The sequence below is a fragment of the Hypanus sabinus genome, chromosome 3 (assembly GCF_030144855.1).
Source record: "Hypanus sabinus isolate sHypSab1 chromosome 3, sHypSab1.hap1, whole genome shotgun sequence".
Classification (NCBI taxonomy): Eukaryota; Metazoa; Chordata; class Chondrichthyes; order Myliobatiformes; family Dasyatidae; genus Hypanus; species Hypanus sabinus.
This window is the reverse complement of record NC_082708.1, coordinates 21,199,905-21,220,403: the sequence shown is the minus strand read 5'-3', so window position 1 is coordinate 21,220,403 and position 20,499 is coordinate 21,199,905. Positions and strand designations below refer to the sequence as shown.

General features: G+C 41.9%; 1 protein-coding gene across 3 annotated transcripts in view; it reads left to right on the top strand.

Moving 5' to 3' along the window:
• The first annotated feature begins 8,761 nt into the window (after window positions 1–8,761).
• nipa2 (NIPA magnesium transporter 2) overlaps window positions 8,762–20,499 on the top strand; it is a 50,537-nt gene continuing 38,799 nt past the window's right edge. The window contains exon 1 of one of the 3 annotated variants that reach the window (XM_059963838.1): window positions 8,762–8,917. The gene's annotated coding sequence lies outside the window, so the exon portion shown is untranslated. Of the gene's footprint in view, window positions 8,918–8,947; window positions 9,202–20,499 lie in introns of those variants that run through there. The other 2 variants (XM_059963840.1, XM_059963841.1) reach the window with 2 other exon arrangements.

Genomic DNA, 20,499 nt, shown 5'->3' with positions numbered 1-20,499 from the left:
GAGAGTGCAGAGACGATTTACTAGAATGTTACCTGAGTTTCAGCACCTAAGTTACAGGGAAAGATTGAACAAGTTAGGTCTTTATTCTTTGGAGCGCAGAAGGTTGAGGGGGGACTTGATAGAGGTATTTAAAATTATGAGGGGGATAGATAGAGTTGACGTGGATAGGCTTTTTCTATTGAGAGTTGGGGAGATTCAAACAAGAGGACATGAGTTGAGACTTAGGGGGCAAAAGTTTAAGGGTAACACGAGGGGGAATTTCTTTACTCAGAGAGTGGTAGCTGTGTGGAATGAGCTTCCAGTAGAAGTGGTAGAGGCAGGTTTGATATTGTCATTTAAAGTAAAATTGGATAGGTACATGGACAGGAAAGGAATGGAGGGTTATGGGCTGAGTGCGGGTCAGTGGGACTAGGTGAGAGTAAGCGTTCGGCATGGACTCGAAGGGCGGAGATGGCCTGTTTCCGTGCTGTAATTGTTACATGGTTATATGGTAACAGCACAAATAGAGGCCCTTCAGCCAGTCTAGTCCATGCTGAACCATTAATCTGCCTAATCCTATGAACTTAGATCTACATCATAACCCTCCATACCCCACCCATCCATGTACCTATCAAAATTTATCTTAAATGTTGAAATAGAACCCACATCTACCACTTGCACTGGCAGCTCATTCCACATTCTCACCTTCCTTCAAGTGAAGAAGTTCATTCTCATGTTCCCCTTAAACATTTCACCTTTCACCCTTAATCCAAGACCTCTAGTTCTAGTCTCACCCAACCTCAGTGGAAAAGCCCTGCTTGCATTTACCCTCTCTATACCTGTTACGTATCCCGCAACTGGATAACTTACCAGCAAAGATAAAGAGGTCCGTTGAAGTCTGATGTCACTATTTTCAAACGTTTTTATTTATAAAGGGGCACAAAAGTAAGGTTAATACAAACATTCAGATAATGCACGTCACCAATACTCAATCTAAAGCGTGGGTATAGTAATAATCATCATTAAGAAGTAATCTCGGCTGTTGTCTAGGGGGTAATATTTTTGTCCGTTGGAAATATAAAAGTCACTCAGAAGTCTGCAGACTTTAGCCTTTAGGGGAATCGCTGGGTTTCACGTGTTTTAGAGGGATCGGTGAAAAACGAAAAATAACTTGCCCGGGTCTTTATAAAGCCACTCCCCTTTGTTAGTTCGAAGTCCTTCTCGGTATTATCAGCCACCCGCTCCCCAGGCAAAGGAGTTAGGAGCGCACGTGGCATTGAGTGGCTTCCAGCCATGGGAGCACTGAGCGAGGGTGTCCTTCTGGTGCATTGCTCGGGGACTGCCTCCTGCAGTCCGCTTTTATCTTTACTTGCAGAGTTGTAGATGTCCATCAAAGTAGGGTGATGCAATCTCCACCCCACATTGCCCGAGGGTGTCCATATCCATGGTAGCTGTCACGTAGCAGGGACATGCACGTCCCACAGGTGCCTCTAAGAACAATGGCCAAAACCGTTGCATTGTCTCTCACTTCCGAGACCCGAATTAATAGCGATCTTGCGATTCTCCAGAAGGAAGGGGCTGCTCCCGCTCCTTCGGCCCCTCAGAGCTGTGGTACATTTATAACATACCCCTCCTAATTTCGTACACCTCTATCAAATCTCCTCTCAACATTTTGGGGAATAAAGTCTTAACCTAATCAACCTTTCCTCTTAACTCAGGTCCTCAAGTCCTGGCAACATCCTTGTAAATATTCTCTCCACTCTTTCAATCTTATTTATATCTTTCCTGTAGGGAGCTGACAAAATGGGGCACAATATTCCAAATAAGGCCTCACCAGTGTCTTATACAATTTCAACATTACAACACATATCTCGTAGTCAATACATTGATTTATGAAGACCTATGTGTTAATGGCTTTCTTTATGATCCTATGACAATCTCTCTGTTCCACTGTACTACTCAATTCTCTACCAGATAAGACCTTCCCTGGTTTGTCCTCCTAAGGTCCACCACCTTACTATTTGCCTGCATTATACAGCATCTGCCATTTTCAACTCATTTTTCCAGCTGATGCAGATCCCACTGTCCACGAGACCCCCCCACAAATTTGCTGATCCAGTTAACCAGATTATCATCCAGTTCATTGACATAGATGACAAACAACAACATACCCTGCAGCACACCACTAACTACAGGCTCCTTGTCAGAGAAGCAACGTTTTACAACAACTCTCTGCCTTCTCCCACAAAGCCAATTTATTATTCATGTTGAATGCCAAGTGACTAAACCTCCTTGACCAACCTCCCATGTGGGACCTAGTCAAAGGCCTTGCTAAAGTCAATGTAGAGAACATCCACTCCCTTGTCTTCATCAACTTTCCTGGTAACTTGAAAACCTCATTAAGATTAGTTAGACATGACTTGCTACACACAATGGCATGTTGACTCTCCCTAATCAGTCCTTGTCTATACAAATAATTATGTAACCGGTCCTTTATAATACCTTCTGATAATTTCACACCATTGACTCACCAGCGTATAATTTGCTGGCTTATTCTTAGAGGCCCTTTTTAAACAGCATTAGTTAGCTTCCAAAACCTCTGGCACCTTGCCAACTGATAAGGTTAAGGATGTTTTAAATACCTCTGCAACAGCCCCTGCAATTTCCGCACTAGCCTCCCACAGAGTCCAAAATCTTGGGAATTTATCCACACTAATTTGCCTCAAGACTGCAAACACTTCCTCCTCTGTAATCAGTATAGAATCCATGATCTCATTGCTGCATTGCCTCACATATACAGACACTGTCTCTATCTCCCAAATAAATACAAATGCAAAATATCTCCTCCATCTCTATCTGCTCCACTAATGGATTACCACTCTGATCTTCCAGAGGACCACATTTGGTCCTTGCTATCATTTTGCTCTTAACATATCTGTAAAAGCTTTAAGGATTCTCCTTTACCTTGCCTGCTAGAGCAACCTCATGTCTTCTTTTAGCCACCTGATTTCTTTCTTAAGTGTTTCTTTACATTTCTTGTACTCCTCAAGTACTACATTTGTTCCTACTTGCCTATACCTGCTCTGCACCTCCTTCTTTTCCTTAACTAGGGCCTTGATAACCAGGTACCATGGTTATCCTTATTTTTATTCTGACAGGAACATACAAAGACTGTACCGTCAAAATTACCAAGTACACCTTTGCCAGGAAACAGCCTATCCCAATCCACATTTGCCAAATCCTTTCTGATACCATCAAAACTGGCCTCTCTCCAATTTAGAATCTCAGCCTCAGGACCAGAGCAATCTTTCTCCCTAATTTCCTTGAAACTAATGGTATGATGGTCAATAGATATAAAGTGTTCCCCTACACAAATTCCTATCACCTGCCCTGTCTCATTCCCTACTAGGAGATCTAGTATCGCACTCTCTTCAGTTGGGATGTCTTTGTAATGATTAAGGAAGCTTTCCAGGACACAGTTGACAAACTCTCTCCCAACCAGTCCTTGTATGGGAATTCCAGTCAATATTGGAAAGTTAAAATCACTACTATAACAACCTCATGTTTCTTGCAACAGTCTGTGAGCTCTCTCCAAATTTGCTCCTCTAAATCCCACAGACTATTGGATGGTCTATAATATAATCCCATTAACATGGTCACACAAACACAAGGAAATCTGCAGATGCTGGAAATTCAAGGGACGCACACAAAATGCTGGTGGAATGCAGCAGGCCAGGCAGCATCTATAGGGAGAAGCACTGTCGACGTTTTGGGCTGAGACCCTTCGTCAGGGCACATGGTCATACCTTTCTTTTTTTTGTAATTTATTTTTTATTGAAGTTCATCATCAAACAAACATTTCCATAAGATGAAACACCATCAGAACACTGAGGCTGTCTACAAGAAGGGTCAGAGCCGTCTCTACTTCCTGAGGAGACTGAGGTCCTTTAACATCTGCCGGACGATGCTGAGGATGTTCTACCAGTCTTTGGTGACCAGTGCTATCATGTTTGCTGTTGTGTGCTGGGGCAGCAGGCTGAGGGTAGCAGACACCAACAGAATCAACAAACTCATTCGTAAGGCCAGTGATGTTGTGGGGGTGGAACTGGACTCTCTGACGGTGGTGTCTGAAAAGAGGATTCTGTCCAAGTTGCATGCCATCTTGGAGAATGTCTCCCATCCACTTCATAACGTACTGGTTAGGCACAGGAGTACATTCAGCCAGAGACTCATTCCACCAAGATGCAACACTAAGCATCATAGGAAGTCATTCCTGCCTGTGGCCATCAAACTTTACAACTCCTCCCTTGGAGTGTCAGACACCCTGAGCCAATAGGCTGGTCCTGGACTTATTTCCACTTGGCATGATTAACTTATTATTATTTAATTATTTATGGTTTTATATTGCTATATTTCTTCACTACTCTTGGTTGGTGTGACTGTAACGAAACCCAATTTCCCCGGGATCAATAAAGTATGTCTGTCTGTTATTTCAGATATTGTACATATATGTCTTATAGTCATATATGCCACAAACCTCCACATAATATTTATCTGAAGTATACACTTGTAGAAAAGAGAGGAAAGAAAGAACAAGCAAAAGGAGAAAACTATGTACAAGTAGGGAGTGAACTTTCTTTTACAACATATTCATTGATTTGTGAGAATAAAATCGGCCTATGAGGTGTTATGTAGTTAAGCCATTTTCCCCAGTATAAATCAAATTGTTCCAACTTATGATTAACAGATGCTGTTATTCTCATTGCTCAGTTCAACCCATAAAGCCTCACTAGATGAGTTCTCCAGTCTGTCTCGTCAGAGCACTGCCGTGACATTTTCTCTGACTGGTAACACCCACCCTCCTCCCTTAATCCCTCAAGTTCTATCGCATCTAAAACAGTGGAACACCAGAACATTGAGCTGCTAGCCCTGCCCTCTTGCAACTAAGTCTCACTGCTGGCTATGATGTCATAATTGCATGTGTTGACATATGCCCTAAACTTATCCACCTTTCCTACAGCATTCCTCTCATTGAAATTACATAGCTCAGAATATTACTCACCATGCTCAACCTTTGTACGGAGGCTTAACCAGATCCTTCCCCACAATGATACAACTACCATTTCTAGTGCTCTGTATCCCATCCCCCTGCAACTCTAGTTTGAACACCCACTCTTCCCCTTCTCATGCAGCACTAGCAAACCTTCCTGCTAGGATATTAATTCCCTTCCAGTTCAGATGCAAACAATCCCATCTATACCGGCCCCACCTTCCCTGGAAGAGAGCCCAATGAATCAAAAAACTGAAGCTCTCCCTCCTGCCAACAACTCCTTAGCCATGTGTTATACTGAGTGATCTTCCTAGGTCTTGCCTCCCTTGCACATGGCACGGGTGGCAATCCAGAGATCACAACCCTGGGGTCCTATCCTTTAACTTAGCACCCAACTGACCTCACTTTGCAGGACTTTGTCACCATCCTACTCATATATTTGATACCAATGTGGGCCACAACCTCTGGCTGCTCACCCTCCCACTTAAGAATGTTGTGGATTTGGTCTGAAATGTCCTTGACCCTGGCACCTGGAAGTCAACAAACCTCCCAGGAATCTCGCTCTCACCCACAGAACCTCCTTTCTGTTTCCCTAACCACTTCTTCCCCCTTCCCTTGTGAGCCACAGAACAAGACTCAGTGCCAGATACTGCCATTTTTCCTTTCCTCTGCTAGGTTATCTCCTCTTTCCCCCCCCCCCCCACAACAGTATCAAACCTGTTGATGAGGGGAACAGCTACAGGGTCATTCTGCACCAATGCATATCCACTTTCCCCATCTACTTAACTGCGTCCTGCATCTTGAGTGTATCTACCTCCCTGTATATCCTGTCTATTAACCTCTCGAATGATCTGGGAGTTCATTCTGCTCCAGCTTCAACTCTTGAACACGGTCTGTTAAAAGCTGGATATACTTCTTACAGGTGGAGTCATCAAGGACACTGGAGGTCTCCCTGCATTCCCGCATCCTGCAAGAGGAGCAATTCACTATCCTGCCTGGCATCCCCCTTGCTCAAACTGTGCAACAGGAAAAAAATTAAAATTTTTCATCTTTTGACTTTTAATGGTAGTTGGTGCATTGCCACCACCAACTGGACTGGAGTGTGGTGTAGAGAATTGGAGAAAAAAAACTCTTACTATTTCTTTCAAATCTAAATTAACCCAGTGTCCTATAGATTGTAAATTGTGAAAGACAGTACTGTGAATTAAATTAAAGTCACTCCCATAACTTAAAGTTTTCACATGAAAGCTATCAACCCCCAAATATTGTAATTAAGCCTGCTTTTGATTTTAACCTTGTATGCTTCTCATTGTAATAGAATGTGTTCAACTGTTTCATAATGATGACAAAACCTACACAACTCAGAGAAATGTTTTCTGGTAAGATATTAGGAATAATTAAGCATAGTATGCTCTTCCCTAAGTTGAGTCAAAATAATTCCTTCCTTTCTAGTTCTACTCCCTTTTCCCATCAACCTAACAGTTTTATGTATTATTTAAAGGTGTCTCCCTTTATGCCCATTTTCACACGTCTTACTATAACCCCCTAATTCTTAACCCTACCATCCCCTTAGCTTTGATTTGCTAAGTGGAAAGTCTTTTAACAGCTTTTTTAGCTAAACAATCAACCCACTCATTCCCCTGAACACCTCTATGTGCAGGGAACCATAAGAAGCAGACATAAACCTTTGAATATGAAATAATGTTTGATGAGCTTCCAACAGTAAGTCAGATCGATTGCTGTTTTAAGACTCATCAAAACCGAACATTAATATGAACAATTGCCACTGTGCAGGGACAAATTTCCTCCACCCACTGTGAGCCTAAAATGATGGTAACCAATTCTGCTGTATATACTAATGAATGGTGGACAAGTTGTTTCTTTAACATTACCTGAAACTCAGGCACAAGAACAGCCACACCAACATTCCCGTTTAAATTATCTTCGATTCATCCGTAAAAATGGTTAACATATCATAATAATTTTCCTTGATATATTGATGAACCAACAAATACTCAGGCATAACATAATTCTTAGACTTTTTTAAATCATGTAACCTAAAATCAACTAAAGTCATTGGAAAAATCCAAGCTACATTGGGACATATTGCATAATCCACTAAACCCATATTCTGAGCACAATTGGAACCCAGCCACCCAAAACTAAAAACACTCTTCTTGTGATGTTCCCAACAGTCTTCCAACACACCTTTAACAGGGTGATCATTGCTTTGCCCCCTTCAAATTCATCCAGTGTGTTTAACATCAGCGTCAACCTCCGCATTTGTAAGGGTCTCATTTCAACCAGGAAAGCTGAAACGGGACGACAACACAATCTTAAAACCTGTGCTTGTATCGCATCCAAACATTTTAAAGGTGAAGATAAAGCTGATCCATAAGCCACACAAAGGTTTTCATGTAACACCCCCAAAATACCCACATAGACACCTGAGAATATTTAATACTCCTTTACATTCATCAATTATTTTATTGTACCTCCCTCTGCAATTGGTTCTCGACTTCCTAACAACAAGACCACAATCTATGCGGATTGGTGATAATATCTCCACTTCGCTGACAATCAGCACGGGCGCATCTTAGGGGTGTGTGCTTAGCCAACTGTTCTACTCTCTCTATACCCATGATTAAGTGGTTAGGCATAGTTCAAGTACTTTCTATAAATCTGCTGTTGATTCAACCATTGTTGGCAGAATCTCAGACGGAGGTGAGAGGGTGTACAGCAGTGAGATATACCAGCTAATTGAGTGGTGTCATAGAAACAACCTTGCACTCAATGTCAGTAAGACTAAAGAGTTGATTGTTGACAGGAAAGGTAAGACGAGGGAACACAAACCAGTCCTCATAGAGGGATCAGAAATGGAGAGAATGAGCAATTTCAAGTTCCTGGGTGTCAAGGTCTCGAGGGATCTAACCTGATCCCAACGTATCGATGCCACTATAAAAGAAGACAAGATAGCGGCTATACTTCATTAGGAGTTTGAAGAGATCCGGTTTGTCAGCTACAACACTCGAAGTTCTCGGTAGAAGTACCACGGAGAGCACGCTGACAGCTGCATCATTGTCCGATAGGGTGGGCGGGTTGCTACTGTACAGGACCGAAAGAAGCTACATAAGGTCGTAAGCAACACGCTGGAGGAACGCAACAGGTCGGGCAGCATCCCGACTTGCTGAGTTCCTCCAGCGTGTTGTACGTGTTGCTTTGACCACAGCTTCTGCAATGTACTTTGTGTTTAAAACGTCGTAAATTTAATCAGCTCCATCTTGTTTAAAAGCCTCCATAGTACCCAAGACATATTCAACACGCGGCGTCTATTATTAAAGACCCCCATCACTCAGGACATGACCTCTTCTCATTGTTGCCGTCAGGTAGGAGGTACAGAAACCTGAAGGCACACACTCAGCGATTCAGAAACAGCTTCTTTTTCTCTGCCATACGATAACTATGAACCTGTGAACATTACTTCACTATTTTAGTATATATCATTTCTGTTTTTGCACTATTTTAATCTATTCAATATGCACACACATACATATATTTACTGAAATTTACTTATTTTTTTTCTTTCTACACTATCAAGAATTGCATTGAACTGCTGTTGCTAAGTTAACAAATTTCACAACACTTGCTGGTGATAAACCTGATTCTGATGCGTCAGCGTATTCTGCATCTGCGGCGAGGGGTTGCTCGTCCTCCCGGGCGGTAGGTGGCGCAATTCCGGGAGGAGCGGCACCGATCGGGCTTGTGAGCCGGGGCCCTACTCTGACGGAGGTGGAGGGGTGTTGTCATCTGTGCGTTGCAGCCGAGGATGATAATGAGGAGGAGGAGGCCGGCGTTGGCGGTACCGGTGGGTTACAGCTCGGCCAGACGGTAAGTGAAGGGGAAGACGTGTAACCGGGATCGGCGGGACGGAGTCGGGACCTGCCTGGGGCCTCCGCACCCACGGCGGTCAGTTGGAGTCGCAGAACCCGGCTCCTGCCGCCGGTTATCCCGACAGGGAAGTGGTGGTGTAGGGAAGCAAACATTTCGCCGCCTTCTCCTGGGGGGCAGCTGGACACCGGCATTGTTGGTGTGGTAAGGCAGGAGGATGTCTTCCCCCGCGGCAGCCTTCTGGTAACCTTGAGCAGCGCACACAAAATGCTGGAGGAACTCAGGTGAGTCAGTATCTATGAGAGGAATAAACAGTGAACGTTTCGGGCCCAGACCCTCCAAGACTGAGCTGGACCTTGCCTGTGGTCGACAGGCCGGGATGTGATTCCCTGACCTGTTCCTCCCACCCTTTACGAACCTGCCATCCACCATTTATTCCTCTGAAAAGTTTCCCTACCTTATTGTCCCCTCCCCGATTTGTAAATATCCACTCGTGTTTTAAGTGGCAGTAAGGCCTCGATGAAATCCCGTTTATCAAATTATTTTTATAATTATTTGGTGACAACCACTTTCTAAATGGATATCAATTTGGAACAGAGATGAGGAATTTCTTTAGCCACAGGGTGGTGAGTCTGTGGAAATTGTTGCTACAGACGGCTGTGGAGGCCAAGTCTTTTGGGTATATTTAAAGCGGAGGCAAATAGGTTCTTGATCAGTCAGGATGTCAAAGGTTATGCGGTGAAAACAGATTGAGAGGGATTAAAAATCAACCATGAAGGAATGGTGGAGCGGAGGTGATAGACTGAATGGATTAATTCTGCTCCTGAGGCTTAGATTAGATTCGATTCCATTTCGTTGTCATTGTGCCGAGTACAGACACCAAGCCAAATCATTTGCAGTTAGCATCTAACCAGAAGTGTAAAGAATAGTGTTGTTTACAAAATAACTGCAATTTAAAAGTAAGTGCTACGGCACACAAATATAAAAGTACTGAGACAGTACAATATGGGTGCAATACTGTTTAGCGCTGTGATGTGAGATTCAGCAGGGTCACAGCCTCAGGGAAGAAGCTCTTCCTGTGCCTGCTGGTGCAGGAGTGGAGGCTCCTGTAGCACCTACCGGATGGGAGGAGAGTAAAAAGTCCAAGGTTAGGGTGAGGTGCATTCTTGATAAAGCTTTTCGCCCTGCCCAGGCAGCGTTTATGGTGGATGTTCTCAATGGTGGGCAATTGGCTGCCGATAATCCGCTGGGCAGTTTTCTGCACATGCTGGAGTGCTTTGTGGTCTGATATGGGACAATTGCCATACCACACTGAGATGCAGTTGGTGAGTATGCTCTCAATGGTACAGCGGTAAAAGTCTCATCAGTATCCTGGGACAGAGGTGAGCTTTCTTGATGCTCCACAGGAAATAAAGGTTCTGTTGTGCCTTTTTGATCAGGATGGAGGAGTTCATGGACCACATGAGATCCTGGGAAATGTGGACACTAAGGAATTTGAAGCTTGATACATCCTCACTACATTTCCATTGATGTAGATGGGGACGTGAGTGTGGCTCCTAGAATGCATGAAGTCCACAATGATCTCCTTGGTCTTCTGGGTGTTTAGGGCCAGGTTGTTGTTGGCACACCATACAGCCGGGTGCTGGACCTCATCCCTGTGGGCTGTCTCGTCATCCCCTCTGATCAGACCAGCCACCATGGTGTCACCTGTGAACTTGATTATGGAGTTAGAACCACGTACAGGAACGCAGTCATAGGTGAAAAGGGAGGACAGAAGAGGGCTCAGCACACAGCCTTGAGGCACGCTGGTGTTCAGGGTGAGAGTGGAGGAGGAGTTTGTGGTCCCTTTTGGTTATAGTCTAACTGATGACATTTGTTTCAGTTCACAGTTACGTACAGAGGCATTCATCAATTTTGGTGTCTGCATGTGTCTGTCATTTTCAGTTTTCTAGCAACTGAATGGTAGTTCCATCATTTTTTATATATCAGTTTTCTGGAAGTAGGTATCAACATAGTTGGCTGGAGCCATCTTGTTACCTGATATTGCTTTTGACAATGTAAATTTTATTAGCAAAAATTGAAGTGGACAACTTCATATTATTTGCAAACATGCTCAGAGAAAATCGTTTGTGCCTTTTCTGGTAGCTTGAGGTGTGTAGCTTTTGGTATTCAAATTGATTTACAGGTTGTCCTAGCTTTGTGGATATTGTTTGTGTAAATCGTGGTGGATCTACTGATGCAGTTCCTGGGATTGCAGTCTGAAATATATTTCTAAAATATTCATTCATTTGTACTTTTTGCTTCAATTGTATCTATAAAAACAAAGAACAAATATTGTATTTGTAATTTAAAGCCTTTTTATTTCCCCCCATTATTTACTTGCATTCAGAACAGTAGTTGTTATAGCATTTACAGTTGGATTTGTGGCATATTGCGGGATGGGGTTATGTCTGCTGTAAATGCTGCATTTAATTGATGAGGAAAGCTTTCATGATTTTTTTTTAGGATAAATTAGTTCTCCACATCTCTTCTGACTGGGAGTGCAGTTTGCATTGTAACATGTTAAAGTTTCCACATTCAGCTACCAAGGTTTTAAATAAAAATTACTTCATTACTTTAGAGCAGAAGTACCCAACCTGGGGTCCAGGCAGGGGTATAGGAACCTGTGTGATAGAGCTGAGGATGAGCTAGCAGGTTTACAAGTAGATGATGGATGTAATATGACTGTAAGGAAGGACAAGCCGATGATTGGGCCCAAATGCAGACAAAGCAAAGAGTTAAAAAAATTCATAAGAGCAAAGAATGCAGGTCTAACGGTGCTGTATTTAAATGCACATAGCATTTGGAATAAGGTAGACGAACTCGTGGCGCAGTTTGAGATTGGTTGGTATGACATTGTGGGCATCACAAAGTCGTGGCTGAAAGAAGGTCATAGTTGGGAGTTTAACATCAAAGGATATTCTTTATATTGAAAGGACAAGCAGGAAGGCATAGGCAGTGGTGTGGCTCTGTTGGTAAGAGATGGACTTACACCTTGAGAAAGGTGACATGGAGTCAGAGAAACTGCATGGTTAAAAAGGGTAATGACACAATTGTAATGGGGGATTTCAATATGCAAGGAGATTGGGAAAATCAGGCTGTCATCAGGTCACAAGAGAGGGTACTCGTTGAATGCCTACGAGATGGCTTTTTACAGCAGCTTGTACTCGAGCCTACTTGGGGAAAGGCATTTGGATGTTGTGTAATAACCCAGAATTTATTTGTCAGCTTAACATAAAGGAACCCTTTGGAGGTAGTGATCATAATATGATTGAATTCATACTGCACTTTGAGATGAAGAAGTATAAGTCACATGTATCAGTATTGCAATGGAATGAAGGGAGTTACAGAGGCATGAGAGAGGAGCTTGCCCAGGTGGTTTGGATTGGGTTATTAGTGGTGATGACAGCGGAACAGAGGTGGCTGAAGTTTCTGAGAACAGTTCACAAGGCACAGGATAGATATGTCCCACAGAAGAAGTTTTTCTTAAACGGCAGGGCTAGGCATCCGTGGCTGACAAGGGAAGTTAAGGATTGCATAAAAGCCAAAGAAGGGGCATATGAGCTAGCAAAGGTGAGTGGGAAGTTGGATGACTGGGAAGCTTTTAAAATCTAACAAAAGACAACTAAAAAGCCATAAGAAGGGAAAAGATGAAATGAGGGCAAACTAGCTGATAATATAAAGCAGGATACTAAAAGTTTTTTCAGTTATATAAAGAATAAAAGGGAGGTGAAAGTTGAAGTTGGGCCGCTGGAAAATGATGCTGGTGAGGTAGTAATCGGGGACAAAGAAATGGCCGATAAACTTAGTAAGTACTACACCTCAGTCTTCACTGTGGAAGACTCAAGCAGTGTGCTAGAGGTCTATGAGTGTCTGGGAGCAGGAATGAGTGCCATTTCTATTACAAAGGAAAAAGTGCTAGGCACACTGAAAGGTTTTAAAATGGATAAGTCACCTAGACTAGATGAACTACATCCCAGAGTCCTGAGAGAGTTGCTGAAGAGATGCACTGGTCATGATCTTTCAAGTATCACTTGATTCTGACATGGTTCCTGAGGACTGGAAAATTGCAAATGTCACTCCACTCTTTAAGAAGGGACGAAAACAAAAGAGAGGAAATTATAGGCCAGTTAGCCTAACTTCAGTGGTTGGGAAAGTTGTGGTCCATTAGCAGGGTGGACAAAGGAGAGGTAGTAGATGTCACTTATTTAGATTTTAAGAAGGCATTTGATAAAGTGCCTGATAGGCTGCTTAACAAGATAAAATCCTGTGGTGTTACAGGAAAGATACTGGCATGGATAGAGGAATGGATGACATGCAGTGAGTGGGAATAAAGGAGGCCTTTTCTGGTTGGCTGCCAGTGACTCGGGGGTTTAGTTTTGGGACTGCTATTTTTCACATTGTTTTAGATAGTGGAATTGATGGCTTTGTTGCGAAGTTTGCAGATGATATGAAGATAGGTGAAGGGGTAGGTAGTGCTGAGGAAGCAATGTGATTGCAGCAGAACATGAACAAATTGGAAGAATGGGCAAAAAAGTGGTAGATGGGTGTTGGGAAATGTAAGATTATGCATTTTGGTAAAAGGAATAATAGTGCAGACTATTATCTAAGTGAGGAGAAAATTCAAACATCAGAGGTACTGAGGTACAGGGATCCTCATGCAAGATTCCCAGAAGATTACAGATTTATTCTGTGGTTTATAAAAAGACAAATGCAATGTTGACATTTATTTCAAGGGGAATAGGATATAAAAACAAGGAGATAATGCTGAGGCTTTATAAGACGTTAGTCCAGGCTGCACTTGGAGTATTGTCAACAATTTTGGGCCCTCATCTCAGAAAGGATGTATTGTCATTGGAGACACTCCAGAGGAGGTTCACATGATGATTCCAGGAATGAAGTGGTTAACATTTGAGGAGCGTTTGGAACCTTTGGACCTGTATTCCCTGGAATTTAGAAGAACGCGTGGGAATCTCCTTGAAACCTATCAGATATTGAAAAGACTAGATAAAGTGGATGTGGAGAGGATCTTTCCTCTGGTTGGAGTATCCAGAACTAAAGGACACAGCCTCAAAATTGAGGGGTGACCTTTTTCAAACAGAAGTAAGGAGGAATTTGAGGATGTTTTAGCCAATGAGTGGTAAATCTGTGGAATGTTCTGCCACAGACTGTGGTGGAGCCCAAGTCTGTGGGTATATTTAAAGCAGAATTTGATAGATTCCTGATTGGTCAGGTCTTCAAAGATATGGTGTGACGGCAGGTGTATAGGGTTGAATGGGATCTGGGATCAGCCATGATGAAATGGCGGAGCAGACTCGATGGGCTGAATGGCCTGACTCTGCTGTATGTCCTATGGTCCACAGATCCTTGGGTTAATGGTAAGGCTCCATGACATACATACATACATACATACATGCATGCATGCATATAAATAAATAAATAAATAGAAGTTTGGTGACCTTGCTGTAGAGTTATACATTTTAAATCAGCCATTTGTGAAACTTTTTTTAGAGCATCGTCTGACAGCAAATGTCAAAATTGATGGTTTGCATGTATGTATCAGGGAAAAGAAAACAATACACAAAATGCTGGAGGAACTCAGCAGGTCAGGCAGCCTCCATGGAAAAGAGTAAATTTTCGATGTTTCAGGCTGAGACCTTTCTTCAGGTCAGAGTGTCTTGGCCTGAAATATTGCCTGTTTATTCTTTTCCATGGATGTTGCGTGTGTTGTTTTGGTGAGGAAGATTTTGTTGTGTTTGTGATAGAAAAGAACGGTTGCCATGTGATGGGAATGTTTTGGTTTTCATTTTTTTGAAACGAGTAACGTGTTTTAATAGTAAGCAGTAACAAAGGTTGTTCTTTGTTCACTGAAGAGATGTCTTTGAAACATACTTTCACTTTAATCGGGTAGTCATTATTTCGTACAGTGGATTTTGGGAGTATAAATGTTATTGTCACCAAATTTTATTTTGTAATGAATGCAGAAGCTTTAGAGAGTGTGAAGAGGAGAATTACCAGGATGCTTACCAGAGAGCGAGATGGGGCTTTTCTCTTTGGAGTGAAGAGGTGACTTGATTGAGTTTGTAAAAGGTATCGATAGAGTGAACTGCCAGCTCTTTTATCCCCAAGGCAGAAATGGCAAATATAAGAGGGCATAATCTTAAGATGATTGGAGGAAAGTTTCACAGGCTTGTCAGAGATTGGTTGGTGTGTGGAATGCATTGCCGGGGTAATGGTAGAGACAGAGATACATTAGCAACTTATAAGAGACACTTAGAAAGGCACATGAATGAAAGAAAAAGGGAGGGCTGTGTGTGTGGGGGGGGGGGGGGGGGAGGGCAAGGATTAGATTGATCCTGGAGTCGGTTAGATGGTTGGCTCAACATCATGGACTGAAAGACCTGTACTGTGTGGGACTGTTCTGTGTTATATTCATTATAACGATGTTCTGAAAGTAGTCTCATTTAAATTTTTGTTTGGTCTGACTCAAAACCCAGTAGAAAACTTCAGTACAGATACAAGTTGAAAATCAGGGTTTAACAATTAAATTCTTAAAGGAGGGTGCTGTTTAAATGATGCCTTGCTAAGATTGCTCCTCCAATAGATTCAGACTTCAGCTATTGATCAAGAGGTTAGATTCCTAGCTCTTTATTGTACTTATTTAATAATAGTGCACTATTTATAATGTAAGTCAGACTAGTACTATAACTACTTGTGCAATATTGCACTGCTTTGGGTCAATGTCCTGCAAGGTGATTGAGTCATAGGGTCACAGAGTAATACAGCACATAAACAGGCTTTTCGGCTCAACTGATCCATTTTGACCACAGCATTCTCCCTGTTAATCCCAGTTGCCACATTCAGCCCAGAACCCTTCCTGTATCTGCCTCTTAAATGTTGCAGTGTACACACCCTGACCACTTCCTCTGGCAGCTTATTCTAGGTACACTGGATGTCAAAAAAAGTACTTGCAGTGTAGGACGTCTTGCAATTTGTCCATTTCATTTTAATTACTATTGCCATTTCTCCAGCGCAATTAACAGTCCATATATGATTCTTTGGCACTTGTTGAGGATTTAGGTTATTGAGGGTTCAATATGAATAGTTTGTTTTTTACTCTGATCTTGTAGTTGTTTTACTTTGATTAAATTAAAATGTATCGAATACTGAAATTCCTATGAGTCTATTATTTACATTGCGTAATTCAAATCTCTGCAGGGCACCAAAAAATTTGAACAAAATCAATATTTTATCTTGTTGATTTTTCTGCAAGGAAGTTATGGTCTAATAAACTAGTCATAACTTGAATAATTACAACAATTCTCCAAATCCTGACAGTTAAAAAAATAAACTTAACAGTGTCAATTATTTTTAATATGTATAACATGTTTGTTTAATATGCTAAACTACTTTTATCATTGCAGTTGATAACACAAGAGTCAGTCAAAAGCTGTGTGACACAAACATGAATTTAAGAAATAATGTTAGAGGTAGATGACCAGAGCCCATAGAAATATTTTCATACATTTGTTTTTATAATTCCTCTTTTGAAATGGCTGTGTTTGAAAATTAACCTTAGATGCCACTGTAGTATAGTGGTTAGTGCAACACTGTTACAGCTCAGGGTGTTCTGGAGTTAATGTTCAATTCTGGGGCCATTCTGTAAGGAGCCTCTATGTCCTCCCTTTAGGTCAGCTAGTTTCCTCTCACAGTCCAGTGATCTATTGGGTAGGTTAATTGATGATTGTAAATTGTCCTATGATTAGGTTAGAGTTAATCGGGGTGGCATGGCGCAAAGGGCCAGACGGCCTATTCCATGATATTTCACTAAATAGAATCAGATATTAAATATTATCATTAAAGTGATACCATTGGTATTGCAACTTAAAAGATCAACAGTATCAGGTGGAGGGTGTTTGTTACCAAAATAGTGGGATGTAATATATTAAAAAAATTTGTAATTTGTCAGTAAATTATTTCAATTGACGAAGGGATGCAATAACATTCATATCTTACTATCACATGAAAAAAGTTCTTTCATCAAATGAAATTAAATACATCTTAAAAGTACAGACTTATGAACTGTATTTGCCCTCCATATTTAAAACAGTTCAATATTAGATGGGAATAATACAAAGCAAGAACAGAAAATGCTAGAAATGCTCAACAGGTCAGCCAGCATCTGTGAAAGAGAAGTTAACATTAAAGCTCAAAGTCCTTTTCTCCCCTTCATTGTCTTAATCTGTTGCTTTGAAATCTGCTCGGAACTACAGTATTCCAATTGTTGCCTCAACAAACGCTGAATTTCAAATTCCACTAATTGTTGTCTCAACAAATAAAATTTCAAATAGTGGAATTTCAGTGCATTCTTAGTAAGGTGTTCTGTGGTAGCTTGGCAATAATGTTTTAAAGCCATGCTGATCTATCTTGTTTTGAATGAATAGATAGATACATGGATTTTGTTACAAGTTGGAAACTGGTTGTTAGTCTGTTTCATACAGTATAATCAAAAGTTACAGGTCACAAATGTCATATATCTGAGATGTCCTGCTGTCTTATACAGTCTTTTATTTATTTTTATTTAGAGATTTATTTAGGTTTATCTCCAATAAACCTAAGTGCTTTTATATTGCCATTTAAAGCAGATACCTGTCTCAGGCTGAGCTCTCAAAAAGCAATTTGGAGGCATTTATATACCTTCAACTTTCTGTGAATTCTATGCTCACAAGGAAGTTGGTGCTTGGGAATAAGGATAATGTGCTTTCTAGTTGAGTTATCCCATATTGGATGGTACAAACAGGGCAACTGTTTTATGTTCTTCCTTGGAAGATAATTAAATTGTAAAGTAGCTTTCATTCATTCTGGAGTTTCATGCTTTGCAATTGAATTTTCTGCTGAATTTTCCAAAATTCTTTAGATTCAGAAGATTCTATTAGATAGGAAAATAGCAATTAAAGCTTTTTAAAACTCCCATCAGAGAAGAGGCTACAAAGCATCCATGCTAGGACCACCAGATTCAAAAGCAGTTACTTTCCCAAACAATAACAAGTTTCTTTTCCCAAGCACCCACTAACTCACCCCTCCACATGCCTAACTGCCAATACTTTATAATTTCTTGTCAGTCACCTTGCGTACAGACTCTCCTGTGCCTATTCTCACTTTATGGACATACAGTCTATACACACTCATACGTATTTATTTTTGTATTTTTTTTGTTCTGCATCATTTCCAGCATAACAATTATCTTGTTCTCCTTTACACTTGTGTACTGGAAATGGCATTAAACAGTCTTGAATTTTAAAGTTTGATTATATACAGGCCCCTTGGCTTAACATCTGCCATAGGGAAACTGTTAGAAGCTATTATTAAAGGTGTTGTACTATAAGGAGCATTCAGTGTAATCATCCAACTTCATTATGGTGAGAGGAATTTTGTTTGACTTATTAGCGTTCTTTGAAATAAAGTATTGTGGATTAAAGGGGGAAATAGTGAACTGTATATGCTTAAATTTCAAGAAGACATTGATGATGTGCTGCATCAAAGATTATTGTGGAAAATAAAAACTCTTCATGGAGGGGGTGATGTGGGTAGAAGATTGACCGGCTAAAAGGAAATGCACAGTGGGTGGTAACAAGTGGTGTGCCATTGGGAATAATGGTGTTGTGTGCCATAGGGATGTGTTACAACTTAAAATTTGCATAAATCACTTCTACGTATGGTTGTCAAGTATGCTGGTGACACGAATGGAAAACCCTTATTTAAAGCAATCACCCCCTGCAGGGGCAGAGGCCGCTGACAGCAGCTTTCCAGAGTCTTCTGTTCTGGGCCAATTTTTCAAAGCAAAGATCATACTTCTACCAGGGAGAAGTACTTTGCAAATTCTGTTGCTGTTTCTGTAGCAGTGGTTGTTCTTTTTAATGGGATGGAGATGCTAGCCCTTTGCCCAAACCTCCTGTGGCAGCTGGATTTGGAACCATCCATGGAAGAGTTAAACTAATTTGTGGCAAGGACATGAGGTGGATGAATTAAGTGAAAGGGTAAAATTTTGGAAATGTAAAAAATGTGAAATTGTCTACTTAGCAGCAAATGGTACAAAATTGCAGAGCTGTGATTTGATGCATGATTTGCAAAAGGCTAAGATGTGCTTAGAGAAAGTAATTAGAAAAGCTTCCAGGATCTTTTTTGTTTATTGGTAGTAGAGGAGGTTCAATACAAAAGTCAGGAGATTTTGCTTCAGTTGTATCAGACACTGGTGAGAGTACACATGGAGTACTGAGTACCTTATTGATCTCCTTCTTTAAGGAAGGATATTGATAAGCTAGTAGCTCAGAGAAGATTCATTCATAAATTTATGTAGAGACAGAGCCACAGAAACAGGCTCCTGCACCTGCCAAGATTGCAGTGGCCATCGTGCACCCATGTTCACTCTAGTTGTTTCCTCACTCGATTTTTCCTCCTTGCATTTCCATCAACCCCCCCCATCCCCCTGCAAGATTCTGCCACTCATCTATCTCAAGGGGCAATCCGCAGTGGCTAGTATCCCACCAAGGAGTACATTTTTTGGGGGATGTGGGAAAAAGAAACCCACGCAGTTACAGTAGGAACATCGACACTACGAATAGGCAGCACCAGACACTGGGATTGAACCCAGCTTGTTGGAGTTGTGGGCAGCAGCTGTACTAGCAATGTTGATGTTTGTTTACTGATCTTTTATCTGGAATGGAGAGATATGAAAATGCTTGTTCAGGGTAGGCTTGTAACTGGATACTAGACTTCCCGACTGGGAGACTTCAGTCAGTCCGGATTAGAGGCAGCATCTCCAACACCATCACACTGAGCACAGGGGCCCCCCAGGGCTGTGTGTGTGCTTAGTCCACTGCTGTTCACTCTGCTGACCCATGACCGTGCTGCAACACACAGCTTGAACCACATCATCAAGTTCGCCGATGACACGACCGTGGTGGGTCTCATCAGCAAGAACAATGAGTCAACTTACAGAGAGGAAGTGCAGCAGCTAACAGACTGGGGCAAAGCCAACAACCTGTCTCTGAATGTGAACAAAACAAAAGAAATGGTTGTTGACCTCAGGAGGGCACGGAGCAACCACTCCCTGCTGAACATCGATGGTTCCTTGGTAGAGATCGTTAAGAGCACCAAATTTCTTGGTGTTCGCCTGGCGGAGAATCTCACCTGGTCCCTCAACACCAGCTCCATAGCAAAGAAAGCCCAGCAGCGTATCTACTTTCTGTGAAGGCTGAGGAAAGTTCATCTCCCACTCCCCATCCTCACCACATTCTACAGGGGTTGTATTGAGAGCGTCCTGAGCAGCTGCATCACCGCCTAGTACGGAAATTGCATCATCTCGGATCGCAAGACCCTGCAGCAGATAGTGAGGTCAGCTGAGAAGATCATCAGGGTCTCTCTTCCCGCCATTACGGACATTTACACTACATGCTGCATCCACAAGGCAAACAGCATTATGAAGGACCCCATGCACCCCTCATACAATCTCTTCTTCCTCCTCCCATCTGCGAAAAGGCACC